Below are 15117 nucleotides of genomic sequence, written 5' to 3'. Positions count from 1 at the left end.
CGCGTCTACATCAGCGCGATGTCAGGGGACATGGCAGAAAATCGCGTCCCTGAGGGCACGCTTTGCTTACATGGACGGAAATCGCTCCCTCAAGGGCGAGTTTTGTTGCCACATAAAGCGCTCCCTTGGGGACGCGTTTTGCCCGTTTCTCCCTATGTTAGGTTTTGGGTTTTTAGGGTCAGGGTTAGGGTTAGGGTTAGGGTTAGGTTTAGGGTTTAGGCTTTTTAGGATTTTTAAGGTTTTGGAGAAAAAATTAAACAAATAAGGGATTAAGGTTTAGGGTATCTTAATTAAATTAATTATATTTTTTTCAAAATTGGATTAGGTTTCGTGTTTATGGTTTTTAAGAAAAAATTAATTAAATTAGGGTTTAGGGTTACATGAGTAATTAAATTAAAAATTTATTAAGGAAATCCCTCCCACGTGGACTCGCGTTTGCTACAGTAAGTCCTGAAAAAATAATTTTGAGTTGACGTTTCTGAGCAAATAGTATAAAAACGCTTCAACCAAGATATTTTATCAGAAAAATTTCTAAAATCGCTCCCACGTGGACGCGCTTTTGCTACAGTAGGTCCTGAAAAAATAATTTTGAGTTGACGTTTCTGAGTAAATAGTATAAAAACGCTTCAAGTAGGATACTTTATTAGAAGAATTTCTGAAATCGCTCTCACGTGGACGCGCTTTTGCTATAGTAGGTCCTGAAAAAATAATTTCGAATTGACGTTTCTGAGCAAATAGTATAAAAAACGCTTCAAGCAGGATGTTTTATCAGAAGAATTTCTGAAATCGCTCCCACGTGGACACGTTTTTGCTACAGTAGCATGTTTGGGCTGAGGCTATAAATGAGGCAAAAAATGTTCTCGGATTGCATAAGTTACAGCAAAAACAATTTAGAGAGGCTAAGAAGGTTAGAAATTAAAGATGAGTGAACGTATTAGTGTTGTTATTTACTATGATGGTGAAGTTTGTCACACCGAGAACGGTGTTGTTTTTTATCGGAGAATACAGTGCAACTGGTTTTTAACCAGAACATATATTTGACAGAACTTCGTAAAAGAATTAGGCGTAAAATTTTTGGAACGATGCCAATGAAAGTTTTATCTATTACGTATCGATTTTGTTCTTCTGTTGATCCGGTGACATATTACTCGTTCGACATAAAAGGTGCTCGTAGCTTAGAGGCAATGGTGCAGACTCATCTTGCTAGTGGTGCACCTTATACTGGGTTATATGTACAATTTACATCGCCAAATGATGTACTTGCGACTGGTGTTTGAGAGGTATACACGACCCTTGGCTGACACTCGGTTAGCAAGTTACAAAATACAGAACAGCCCATGTTTGGTAGCGGTGTGGAATGCACATCCCCTACAAGACACTCTGTCGGTGGATAGGACATGTACGTCGGTGGCTCGATGTTTGATGCTGGAAATACGTACTGGGGAATGACATCAAGTTCTAGTGATTGGCAATCTACATTCAATTGGGGACGTTATGAAATGCCCAGAAAAAGGGATGATGTACTCCCTACGACGTCCACCGGTGAGGGGACATCGTACGTTGCAGATGATAGTGGGTTAGAAGATGACTCCGATGTGGATCCACCTCGAGAACCGAGCCCGATGGTACAGAAGTTGGCTTATTTTCTGAATTAGAACCTATTCCAACAGAACCTGAAGATGCTAAAAGGAGTTCAGATGAAGAAAAAAATCTACGATTCAAAGCATACTCACCTTCAGCCCACATGCATAATGTCGACCTGTCTGCATATGATGCGTTAGAGTTTCTAGATCTACCACACCGGTTGCGTGATCGTACAAGTTCGGGGCTGGATTCAGGTGAATTTGAAGTTGGTAATCAATTTTCCAACAATGATAGTTTTATTGGTGCTTTAAAACAATATAGCATCAATAACGGTGTTAACTACCACGTGGTTAAATCCAAATCTGATAAGTTTGAGGCGAAGTCATGGAAAATCTATGCCTTGTTGAGGAAAAGGACAGGGTTATGGGAGATAAAAAAGTACAAAGGTCCACATACATGTGCTGCAGGTACAGTATTAATGGTTTTTGAATAATACTGTTATTATGTAATGTTGCATTATTTAATGTACTCCGTTTATAGGTGTTTCACAAGATCATCCCAATATGGATTTAGCTATGTTAGCTAGCTTGATACTACCCACAGTGAAGGTAGGTCTCAAGACTTCAGTGCCGGTCTTAATTGCCAATATTCGTAGCAAAATGGGATACACGCGCTCTTACCGCAAGGCTTGGATAGCTAAGCAGAAGGCGTTAGAGAATATGCTTTGTGGGTGAGACGCTTTATATAATGAAATATGACAGTGGTGTCAAGTGTTAGAGAGATACGTCCCAGGTTGCATCACAGACCTTGAAACGGAACATGCGTACTACAACGGCCGATTGCTACGTGGATGCCAAGTGTTCAAACGCCTGTTTTGGACCTTTAAGCAATGCCAAGATGCATTTCCATACTGCAAGCCATTGGTACAAATTGACGGTACCTTTATGTTTGGTAGGTATACTCATCGACTATTGCTTGCTAGGGGTGAGCATTCGATCGAATCGAATCGAATCGAATCGAAAATTTTCGAGTTAATCGAGTTTTCGAATATCATTTTATCATCCTAACTTTATTTGAAGTTTTCTCGAATCGAGTCGAGTGAGATGGAATTCGAATCGAATCGAATCGAATCGAATCGAATATATTTGTTCGAGTTAAATTTTAAAAAATAATTTTGGGTCCTTGTAACCATTGTCACCCATCGTAATAAAATTTGTCCACATTAATCAAATTTTTTATTAACTTTCATCACTTCATAATTTATTTATTAATTTTTTATATATTGGTTAGCTTCTTTGCTTGCTTAGTTGTTTTAATTATCTTCAGATTCTTGTCACTATGTATTTTAGAATTAAAAATATATTAAATGTAAAAATATGATTTTTTAATAAAAGTTATTTTAAAAATAAAATGTGAAATTAATACCAATATAAAATTTTAACACGAATATTTTATGGCATAATTAATAATTCAATTTTAATATAAATATTCAATATGACTAAACAATTCAATAATATAAATAATATAAAATGTGAAATTTAATTTAATAATATAAATAAAATTATTACTATTTATGTTTAGTGATTTTTTGGATAATTTTGATTTTTATTTAAGAGTAAAGGGTCGAAGTAAAAGTTTAGGGAAAAATAAAAGTTTTGGGGAATAAAAGTTTGAGGAAAGTAAATAGGGGAGTAAAATTTTGGAGGAAAATATTAAAAAATTGGAGGGGAGGGTTTGGGATAAATGGGATGTGGGATGGGAAGAGAATAAAAGTTTTAGGGAAAAAGTGGGAGGAGTAAAATTTTGGGGAAAATAAAAAGTTTTGAGGGTTTTGGGAGTAAAATTTTGAGAAAAATAAATGGGAGAGTAAAATTTTGGTGGGAAATGGATTTTGGGTAGATTGAGGGTTAGGAGGGAGGAGTAAAAGTTTTGGGGGAAAGTGGGAAGGAGTAAAAGTTTTGAGGAAAAGTAAAATGTTTGGGAGTTTGGGGTAAAATGTAAAATATTATAGTTTGATATTGAATTATTGAATTATTCAAGTTATTCAAATTAAAACTCAACTCGATTGAACTCGAATTGAAAAAAATTGAGTTGATTGAATAACTCGATTAACTCGAATAACTCGATTCGTTTAACTCGAAATTCGAATTTTTTTCGATTTTTTCGAGTCGAATCGAATTTTGCTCACCCCTATTGCTTGCAGTGGCACAGGATGGCGGTGGGAGAATTCTTCCAATTGTGTTTGCAATAACACTGGGGGAGTCATCTGATGACTGAGATTTTTTTCTATCTAGGTTAATGAGGCATGTGTGCCCCTAACTTGATATCTGTGTTATTTCAGATCGGGGCACCGGTTTACTAGCTGCATTTAATCGACATGGAAGCTTATGGCAGCGCACATACCATCGATATTACCTAAGACATGTTGCTTCCAACTACTACAGGCAATATCCATCTAAGAGCGAACAACGACAAGTGACCAACATGGGCATTTAGTCTCTGTCTGTGTTATTTCGTTTGTCGTTTTAAATTTATTATAAATGAAAAAGTGGTATATAATACTCGCTATGAACTTATATTAGCAGGGTATAAAATAAATAAAGACCGTTTTCACGAGATGTTGGTAGTTTTGTGTTCAATTAACGGCGAATACGCGGACTACCTTTGTAACATACGTTTTGAACAATGGGCGCACGCATACGATGTCGGCCTACGATATGGTAATATGACCTCAAACCTGGCTGAATGCATAAATTCTGTTCTAAAAGGAACGCGCCATCTACCGATAACATCGGTTGTGCGAGAGACATATTTTCGTTTGGCGGCGCTATTTCCAAAACAAGCAGCGAGTTATGCAGGTCAGATGCAGGGAGGCCATGTATGGTGCAGTAAGGTAGTGCAAGAAATTAACAAGGCCAAGGAGCGGGCGAACACCATGTACACAGTGTGTCACGATCAAGACAACTTATGGTTTTGCGTGGCAGAGTTTGACAGACCGCACCAAGGTATTATTGGCAGACAATATCATGTACATTTGCGAAATATGACTTGTGACTGTAGGATGTTTGATGCACTTCGTTATCCATGCACTCATGTAATTGCAGCTTGTCAGAATCTCCATCTGGATCCGATGAGCTATGTCGACAAAGTATACAAATTAGAAAACATGTACAACATCTGGAGACACATTTTCTCACTGGTCCCAGATGAACGTAAGTGGCCGCCCGTATCGCTTGCTCCTTTTAAGCTATTACCGGATAGAGAATTGCGTCGCAAACCAAATGGTCGACCTTGCTCAACTAGAATACGTAACAATATGGATATCCGAGAAACAACCAGTCAATAAAAGTTGTGCGGATGGTGTAAAAATCTAGGTCATACAAGCCGATCATATCCAAATCGCAATAGTTGAACGTAATTGTAAACAACTTTGTATTATTTATATTTTTTTAAAATAAAAAATTGGTACAAATATTCAAAATATTTACTTATTTTATTTTAAATCTATTTCATTAAAAATATTAAAGTAAATTACAATCACTTTATTCAAAACTATTTTGTATTTTATTAAATGAAATAATATGTCAAGTGTTCAAAATATTGCCTTATTTAAAAGAATTTCTATTATTAAGATATTCAAAATATTCAGTATTTTATTAAATGAAATAATATCAAAATATTCAAAATAAACTATTTTGTATTTTACTAAATGAAATAATATCAAAATATTCAAAATAAACTATTTTGTATTTTATTACATCAAATAATATCAAACTATTCAAAATAAACTATTTTGTATTTTATTAAATGAAATAATATCAAAATATTCAAAATAAACTATTTTGTATTTTATTACATCAAATAATATCAAAATATTCAAAATAAACTATTTTGTATTTTATTACATTAATATAAACTATTTTGTACAAATATTTTAAAATAAAAATCAATCTCCGTGCCCGCCGGATTCAGTACCACATGGCGGTCATCGATGGTTACGCACTGGATTCCTTCTTTGTCCAGCTTCCGGTGGGGGTTGTGGTTGCTCCGACAGGGATTCTGGTTCATCCAGTAGGGGATCTGGTTGTCGGTGTTGGGACGATGAGTCACCTTGATAGAATAGTGAATGTGGAGGTGTTTGCATCACCAACAGCGAAGGTATTTGAAACCCATACAGTGATGGGGTTTGGTAAAAAAAAGAGCTCCCTGACGGCCCCTCTTGCGATCCCTCCTGCGACGATGACCTATACATCGGCGATCCAATCGACGTAGTCGAAAATGGAGATGAACCGATCCATTGACTCCAACCTGCCATGAGACTAGGAAAAGGAAACATATAAGGGTCAGGATACATAAAAGGGCTAGGATATGCACCTGGCATCATCTGAAAAAGTTGTGCAGTGGGTATCGTCGGTTGAACTGCTGGGTCGAGTGACTGTGTCAGTGCTGTTGCTAGGCTTGATGAAGTTATGGGCACTGATGATGGGCCGGGTAAATTTCTAGGCCTCGTTGATGGGCCTGCATCGTCGTCCCTTCTTTTTGGATTTAAAGGGCCATGTCGTTCCCTTTGGACACACAATTGCTGCTGCCTCTCCTCTGGCGAAAGTAAATACAGCTTCCCATTGATCCTAAACTATGGCATGTATTCCAGCACGCACGCTAACTTTGGAACGATGATCGGTTCCCGAGTAGGTATATAGTCATACCGATCTTCTCATATTTGGATGTAGTGTGACCAGAATCTCGGCCAATCCGTATGAAATTGTTGTAGGTCGATTTTGTGATGATCATCCAACACCTCAGGTGCCACGGGAATCGGTTGTCGAAATCTAAATTACCGTAATACTCTGTCCGACTGGTGCATCTCTACAGTCGCAAAGTTGACCAATGGGAATTTCACATGCCAACCGTTTCGATTTTGGAAGTACTCATCCGGAATTACTGCCCGAATTGCCGGATCCTCGTATGGTGTCCATTCAAACTATATGACCATGATGGAAATATTAGTTATGTACTAAATACTAAATACCAATCGACTATCTCATTATGGAAATATCTATTTTATTTAATACTTACTTATGCTTCCGACCGTTAGTCCAATAGAAGCCGTATATCTTCAAGAGAGATAAGTAATCGAGCATAACTTGTAGGATGGTTCCACCTAATTAAATAAAATTTTAACATACTATTTTTTTTAAAAATCTACGTAATAATTGTAAAATCTAATATAAAATTTACCTCGTTATGAGTAGGAATGTATATGGATAGTCCACTCGATGACGTAAAAATGAAAAGCGAAACCGTGCCCATGACTGCACAAGTGACAGGCAACCTCCGATTTTCGCTTTACTCGGTCGCGTCGCCCTGCACATCTCCCGATATAATGTTGCCAACAAGGCAGACCCCCAACTCAATTCACCAGCTGCTCTAAAATCAACAAGTTTCAACAGTCATCTTAGATGTACGAGGTTCTGTGACAAGTCCGACATCAGATAACCTCCAATTATCTGAAGAATGTATACCCGAACATATCAGATTCTTTCTACTTCGGTTGAATCATCATCCGAATCTGGGAATGTGTCTCGTAACCATCCCATCTCGATCCGACCTTCGTTAATTTTCTCCGAAATAGCGCCTAAAAGCTCGTAGCACATCGCTCCCCAATCGCCAGATTGAACAGACCCGATGACTGGGTACCCGTCCACCGGTAAACCCAATTGCAGATTGACATATTCTAAAGTGATAGTGCACTCTCCACATGGAAGATGGAATGTGTGCGTCTCAGGTCTCCACCTTTCAACCAACGCACTGATAAGTTTCGGGTCCAACTTGTATCCTCGGCCTACTGTTGCCACGTGCCAAAAACCCGCTTCTCACAGGTAATTCTCTACCAACGGTGATGGATGACCATGCATATTCCGGATATAGCATTCCAATATCCGATCTACAAACTTTTATGACAAATAATAAATTAATAATTATTTAAAAATGCATAAATAAAAAATATTAAATAATATTTTAAAAAATAAATTTAACACTTACCATTTTCATTTGTTCGACGGATATATACTTGTTATCAAGATGAATCAATTCTCCGGCCATTGCTAAATTCGTACAAATTTTTACGATTTTAAAAAATTTTAAAAAATTAAATTTTTTAAAAAATAATTAAAAATAGGGATTTAAGAGAAATTTAAGAGGAAATTGAGAGCAAATTGAGATTAAATATGGATTTGAGAGAAATTTGGAAGGAAATTGAGAGCAATTTGAAAGGAAATTGAGAGAAAATTGAGAAAATAATTGAGAAAGGATTAATTTGTGAAAAAAATGAAGGGGTGGGGGGTTTTTATAGTTTTTTTTACCGTTGGGGGGGCCAACGGTCAAAAAAATGACCATTGGTACTGTTCACACATGGGAAAACGCGTCCCTGGACGTCTTGATGTAGCAACAAAAGCGCGTCCATATCGGTAGCGCTTTACATCTCGTGGACAAAGCGCGCCCTTGAGGTCGTGTTTTCCTGTCACGTACCCTGAGATCGTGCTAACGTGGATGCGTTTTCGGGAAAAAAGGCCCATTCCGGTAAATAATTATTTACCGGGCCCATTTCGGTAAATATTGAAAAAAAAGGACTTTTAATTTTATTTTTCCCGTTTAAGTGGGTGATAAATTTTCACTTTTACTTTTTTTACTGCCCAAGAAATAATGACTACTTTTCTTTTTAATAAATAATTTTAATGAGAGGAGGCAGTGAAAAATTTGGAAAGAAAATAAATTTTGAATATGCTCAACAAGAAAAAAAAGTGAGAGGAAAGAAAATAGAATGAGAGACCATTTTCCATTCTAATACAGAAAAATCAATTCTTTCAAATTGGAATGATGAGATGAGAGAAGTTGGGAGAGAAGTGTATGATAAGCAACTTACACGAATGATTGTCTTTAACAGGATATATCATTTCTTGTTACGAAGCCCGAAAAGGAATTTTGGATACTGTTGTACGAACATTAGGTGTTGGATATCTTACGCGTAAACTTGTTAAAGTTTAAAATTATGCAATTTTTAAATGTTTTATTTTATTTTATTTCATTTTTCAACTCTACCAAACACACCTATGAAAAGAAAAAAAAAGATATTGTATCTTTTTATTTTTTCACCCTTTTAACAATTCAAAAGGTAACAAACCGATAACATAGCGACTATATTGTAAGTTTTAAAGTTTAATAATCAAAATGTAATTTTATTACATATAAATGATTAAATATCTAACTCAACCTAAAATCTAATGGGTTAATTAGATAAAAGGTTGTTTTTTTAAAAATTAATTAGGGATTTAGATCATTTTTCCCAAATTTAGGAAAATAGATCGATTTTGGAGAGAGAAACAAAAAATGCATCCTGTAATAAGCGTTTTCTTCCAAAAAATTTTTTTGTGAGTTGGGTGTTGGAAATTTGGAAAGAAAAATTTATTTGTGTTTGTGTTTGAAGGAGATATTGTGATAGTTTTAAGGTATGTTTGAATTTACAGTGATGCAATAACGCTCGGAGACCTACATATTTCATTTGTCGTATGGGGGATAAAACCATTACCTTAGAAGATGTTGCATTGCAACTTAAGCTTCCAGTTGACAGTGATTATGCGATAACGGGTTCAAGTATAAATTAGGCCCCAATTAACGGTGGTTATGCGGTCACAGGTTCAACTTTCATGCCACCGGAAGAGGATGCTTTATAAACCCCGTATGTAAGTTTGAGATTATAATTATAAGTGACAAAAAGGATTTACAATATAATCAACTTATTCATTTTCTATTAAAATAGTATATTTAACCTCATTGTTTGAAACCTGTGACAGAGTTGGGGCCAAGAAGACTTTCAGGGGGAGTAACCGTCACGATGGAGAAAAAACTAAAACTCGAGTCGAGTGGCAGCAGTTGTAGTTATTAATAAGTTCTTTGATAGTAGCAATCGTTATCGCCTTGAGTCGTGTTTCAGCTTTCTCCACCGTCACCGTCACTCCTCCCCTAGAAAGTCTTATTGCCTCCAACTCTGTCACAGGTTATTGACAATGAGATTAAATATACTACTTTAATGGAGATGGAGAAAAAGAATAAGTTGATTTGTAATAGCCTGAATTTTTAGTGGTGTCGGAATGGTGATTCGAGATCACTAAATCTGACAAACGAGTAGAAAATATTATAAATTTAGTAAGTATAAGTTAAATGTGAAGTTAGGAAAATTTTTGAAATAGTGAATAGTGTACTAGGAATAAATATTAAAATAATTAAAATAAAAAACGAGGTATCGAGACCTCAAGATTTTAAACCGAGCCATAAATATTTTTAGAAATATTTATAGAGTGTCATTGAGTTGGTATTAAAGTTTCGTTAGAAAATTTTAACGTTTGGATAGTTAATTAACTAAAAGGACTAAATTGGGAATAGTGTAAAATTTGTTAAATTGTGATTAAATAGCTTAAGTGACTAAAGTGGAGGGATTTAAAGGCTATTAGGCCCAAATTATATGGGCTGGACGGTTGGGTAAGAAAATCAGCAGAATGTAAGGAGAAACAGGGGCAAAATTGGAAACTTAACAAATTAAACATTTAAAACAAAGACAAAAGTGAAAAATCTAGAGATCTCTTCACAATTTATCAGAAAAAACGCCATAGGAGGTCTGGAATAAGCTGGTTTTCATATTTTTGAATCATGTAAGTTTAATTCTTGATTATTTCTTCTAATTTTGTGATTTTGATACTTTTACAATTAGGTCCAACTAATTATTTCATTAGTTTTTGATTCCATGGCTGATTTTGAAAGTTACCATTGATTAGTGTTGGATTTTTATGATGAATAAACATGAAATTGAAGCTTTAATTTTGTTATATGATGATTTTATTAAGTAATTTTGATAGAAATTGATTTTAGGGACCTAATTGTGAAAAAGTTGGGAATTAAGGTTTGGTGTTGCGGTTTTGAGTATGAAAGGCTATGTAGTAGTCTAAAATAGTTGGAAAAGGTGTTAATTGAGAAAATTAGATCAATTGAGGGTTAATTGAGTAGGGATCAAATTGTAAAAACTGTAAAGTTTGGGGTAAAAGTGTAACTTCGAAAATTAAAGGGCATAAATTGTGAAATGAATTAGAATTGAATTAAATGCTGATGAATGAATAAATTTGCATTTTAGATCGAGAACACGAAACAAGTCGAGGAAAAGAAAAAGTAGCCGATTAGTCCCGAACTTTTACAAATTCGCAAATCGATCCGTAAGTTCATATGGCTGAAATTTAATGATTAAATGTTAATTTCATGAATTATACAATGTATGGTGAAATGTATTTATTGTTGAAATGAGAATAAAATAAAATGTGAAAATCGAATAAATGATCAAATTAAGTGGAACATCGGTTTGAGTACTTGATCAAGTGACAAAGTGATAAGTGGTAGTTTTAGCTACACTTATCTGATCAAGAAACAAAGTGATAAGTGGTTACACTTATCGATCAAGAAACAAAGTGATAAGTGGCTACACTTATCGATCAAGAAACAAAGTGATAAGTGGCTACACTTATCCGATCAAGTGATAAAGTGATAAGTGGTAGCTTAACTACACTTATCGATCAAATGGTAAAGTGATAAGTGGTAGCCTAGCTACACTTATCGATCAAGGACAAGTGATAAGAGGTCATATGGCAAAGTGAAAGTGAAGTACTCAAATTTCCATAACTGTTCCTTAATTTTGATCAAGGATGGTAAGTGACAAATGGGCCCAAAGGAATTATGGTAAAAGAATAAGTAGTAGTGAGTTTATACCAATGAACTCACCAAAGATTGTGGTTGACAGTAAATTTAGTAATGGTGTATATTGTATAAGTGTACAAGTGTTTGGTAAGATTTATGTTTTATGCCTATGAACTTACTAAGCTTTTCTATAAGCTTACATGTGTGTGTTTATTGTTTTGTAGATTAACGTATTTATACATTCGGAGGATCGGATCTACATCAAGAATCACATTACCCGAGATATACTCCGTAGTTTATGTTAAGCAACTTTTGGATTTATATGGCATGTATAGGAATTGAAGTAAAAGTAAATTTGAATGTTATGGTTAGTTAGATATCGAAATATATACATGTTTTAGTTTGAAATGGTTGATTGGTTGAACTTCATTAGTATTTAAATGAAGTAGATGAAATCTGGAATTGGTTGTGATTTGAAATTTGCGGGAAGGTTAGACAATTATAAAGGGTTATATTGAATTTTTTAAAAATTGCAATGGAGCAGTTCTTGGACAGCAGCATTGATGTAACTTTTAAAAATCACCAAAATAGTGGAAATAGAATTAGAAGTTGAGTGAGATATGAAATTAAAGCTGAAAGAGTCTACTTTCATAGGAAAGAAGTGGAGTAAGCAAAAGAATTATATACTTTTAGATATTTGAATTTTAGTGAAACAGGGCAAGAATGTTTTGAAGTCCCTGTTCTGACTTTAGAAATTCATTAAAATTGTACAGAAGGAATTTTGAGTTATAATTTATATGTATAGACTCCTTAATGAGTCTATTTTCAGTAGAAATAAGTTTAATCACCATATGAAGCCTTTAATAAGAGATAATTAAATTTTAGTGATGAGTGGTTAGGATAGTCGATTAGTGAAACAGGGGAGACTTCAACTAATAAACTGTACTAATTGGCTAAAGCAAAAATTCTGAAAAATTTATGGTGAATAGATATATGAGTCTAGTTTTATGAAAAATTTACGGATCTAAATTTCGAGTTTCTTAGCTTGAATTATAATTATTTTAGTGACTGCTGTACAGGAGGACAGCTTTATTATGAATGATGAAATTAAATTTGAAAGTAAATTTTTTATGCCCCGAACTTTTAAGTTAAGTCAAGTAACGCCTCATGCTCGACTCCGGCCATGGTCTCGGGTAAGGGGTGTTACATGATTATACTGGAAAGTCACTTTATCTTCCCTTACGATTATGATCTCAAACTTATGTATAGGGTCTATAAAGCATCCTTTTCCGATAACATTAAACTTGAACCTGTGACCGCATAACCACCGTCAATTGGGAGCCTCAGTTATACTTCAACCCGTGATCGTATAGCCACCGTGATCTGGGAGCCTGAGTTGCAATGCGACATCTTCTAAAGTGATGGTTCTATCCCTACACAGTAGATGAAATGTGTGGGTCTTCTAGCACCACCGCATCATTGTGAACTCAAACTTATCTTATAACTATCACAATGTCTCCCTCAAACACAAACACAAATAAATTTTTCCCTCCCAAAATTTCAACATTCAACCAAAAAAATAATTAAAAAAATATTTTTTTAAAGGACGGTGGGCGAGAGAGCTAATGGAGTAAGGAGGAGCAAAACCTCCCTTTATATAGACAACCGGGGGGAAAATTAAAAAAAAATGTTGGAGCCCATGATCGTCCGGGATTCCCAAGATGGGATATTTGAAAATTATCTTAGGATTCCCATGTTTCGAAATTTTTTCACGGGATTCTCTGTTATGGTTAGGGTTGAAATTGTCTCCTGTAGAAGGCATTTTCAACTGAGGTGGCAGTAGAAACATTGAAGCACGCCATAAATGAGGCTTTTTCTTCCCTCGCATTTTCAACCCCTTTGAATCCTAACCCTAAACTCAAAATTCTCGGGCCCGAAAATCATGAATAAAATTCAGACATCACATCCCAAATTTTTTTGAAAAACGTTTCTAACAAGAAGCAATTTTTAAAAACTATTTAGTTTTTTTAGGAAAATGCTTCTAACGAGAAGCATTTTTTAGATTTGTCATGTTCAATCTTTTCCAACATTTTAAAGGTTTTTTTTTCAGAACATTTTGAAATTATGTTTGACATCGGGATAGTATTTCCTATAAAATAAATACATTATATATTGAGGTTCCATACTAAAATTTTAAGCAAATTATTTTCATAATAAAATTTGCATATAAAGAGAAAAGAAGGTAATTTTCTTCCATTTTTTTCATCTTCCTGCCAAATATTAAGGAAAGAAAATTATATTTTGTAACTTTCTATTTTTCACCCTTTTAACAATTCAAAAGTATCAAACTTTTAAAGTTTAATAATGAAAAAGTAATTTTATCACATATAAATGATTAAATATCTAGTTTAACCTAAATTCTAATTTTAAATAGTTAAATATTTAAGGTAAACTATTAAAATAGTCACTTTTATTTGAAATGTTACATTTTATTTGTCTCAAGTTACATTTTAGTTAATTTTATTTGAAATGTTATGTTTTAGTCACTTACATTATTGTGTTGTAACATTTTAGTCACTGAGCCGTTAATTATCGTTAACGGTGTAATGGTAAACTGACACGTCACATTAAATCATCATTTCAAACAAAAATTTTAGATTAAATTATATAACTGGTCCCTATATTTTTTTCATTTTGAGCAATTTAATTTTTTTCTTTTATGTTTTTTTTTCCCTTTTTTTTTTCCCATTCTCTTCTGCTTCTGGAGGAAGTCGACACCGCTAAGATGAATGGAGGACGTTGACATCGACACCAAAATCGAAGAGGAAGCCGTCGTGGAGGGAGAGAGAGAGAACAACAGGAGGAGGGAGAGGAGGAGGAGCTATCGTTGCTAAGATATATAGTAGGCCGAGAGCTCAAGGAAATTATAATCTGCCCAAGCACTATAATAACAACAAGGTCCTCAAAGCTCTTTGTGCCAAGGCTGGTTGGGTTGTTGAAGATGATGGCACCACTTATCGAAATGTACCTAATTTACCCTTCTCTTCTTCTTTTCACTACTCACAAAATGGTCGATCTGTTCAAACAAGATGTAACTCTTTCCCTTCTATGCTCATTTTGTTTTGGTTGTAATTTAGTTGGATCTAATTCCCATAGTAATTCTAAATTGGTTATGCTTTCTAGGTTTTTTTTTTACTTGATCTGCTTTATTTCAGTTTGATTTGACTTATGTTTGCTTGCTTGGAATATTGGAAAAATCAATAGAAAGTCATGCATGAAAACAATAGTTCTTACTTAAAGACGATAACTGTTGGAACTGAAACTTTATTAACTGGACCGTGAACAAGTTTTCTTGATCAACTGCTATTTTTCCTGTATAATCCTCTTGAGCGTTGATTTGTTGATTACTTTTTGTTTTTAATTGGTTTTGTTATTCTGGGATGTAAGCCACCTCCGATTGATATAGCAGGCAATTAAGCTAAAATTACCCCATATTCTTCCCAAAATCCTAATCTTCTGCATTTTCAAGTCCAATTCCTTCATGTCAAGTTAGTCCTTCCTCCTCTTCCTTCCCCAGTCCCACTAGGGCTGATGCAAGTAATCTGTCCAGTCTCCTTCCGTTCCTTCGAAGCACCATTCCTTCATCTCTTCCTGCTCTCGAAATCTCTATTAGTGCCCTTGTAACACCACCGTTTTCTTCTCTAAGCTCTAAAAATTTTAGTTAAGAAGTAGAAGAGAATGGAAAATAAAGAAAAAGAAAAAAGTTAAAAAAAGATAAAATAAAAAATTAAAATACTC

The 15117-nt window shown here is 34.7% G+C and overlaps 1 pseudogene; it reads left to right on the top strand.

Annotated features, from left to right (window-relative positions):
• The first annotated feature begins 5562 nt into the window (after positions 1-5562).
• Positions 5563-15044, top strand: LOC128032600 (protein BRASSINAZOLE-RESISTANT 1-like; annotated as a pseudogene).
• Positions 15045-15117: the final 73 nt, after the last annotated feature.

This window comes from Gossypium raimondii, chromosome 9 (genome assembly GCF_025698545.1).
Source record: "Gossypium raimondii isolate GPD5lz chromosome 9, ASM2569854v1, whole genome shotgun sequence".
Taxonomy (NCBI): domain Eukaryota; kingdom Viridiplantae; phylum Streptophyta; class Magnoliopsida; order Malvales; family Malvaceae; genus Gossypium; species Gossypium raimondii.
The sequence above is the reverse complement of the archived record's forward strand: the minus strand, read 5'-3'. Positions and strand labels throughout refer to the sequence as shown.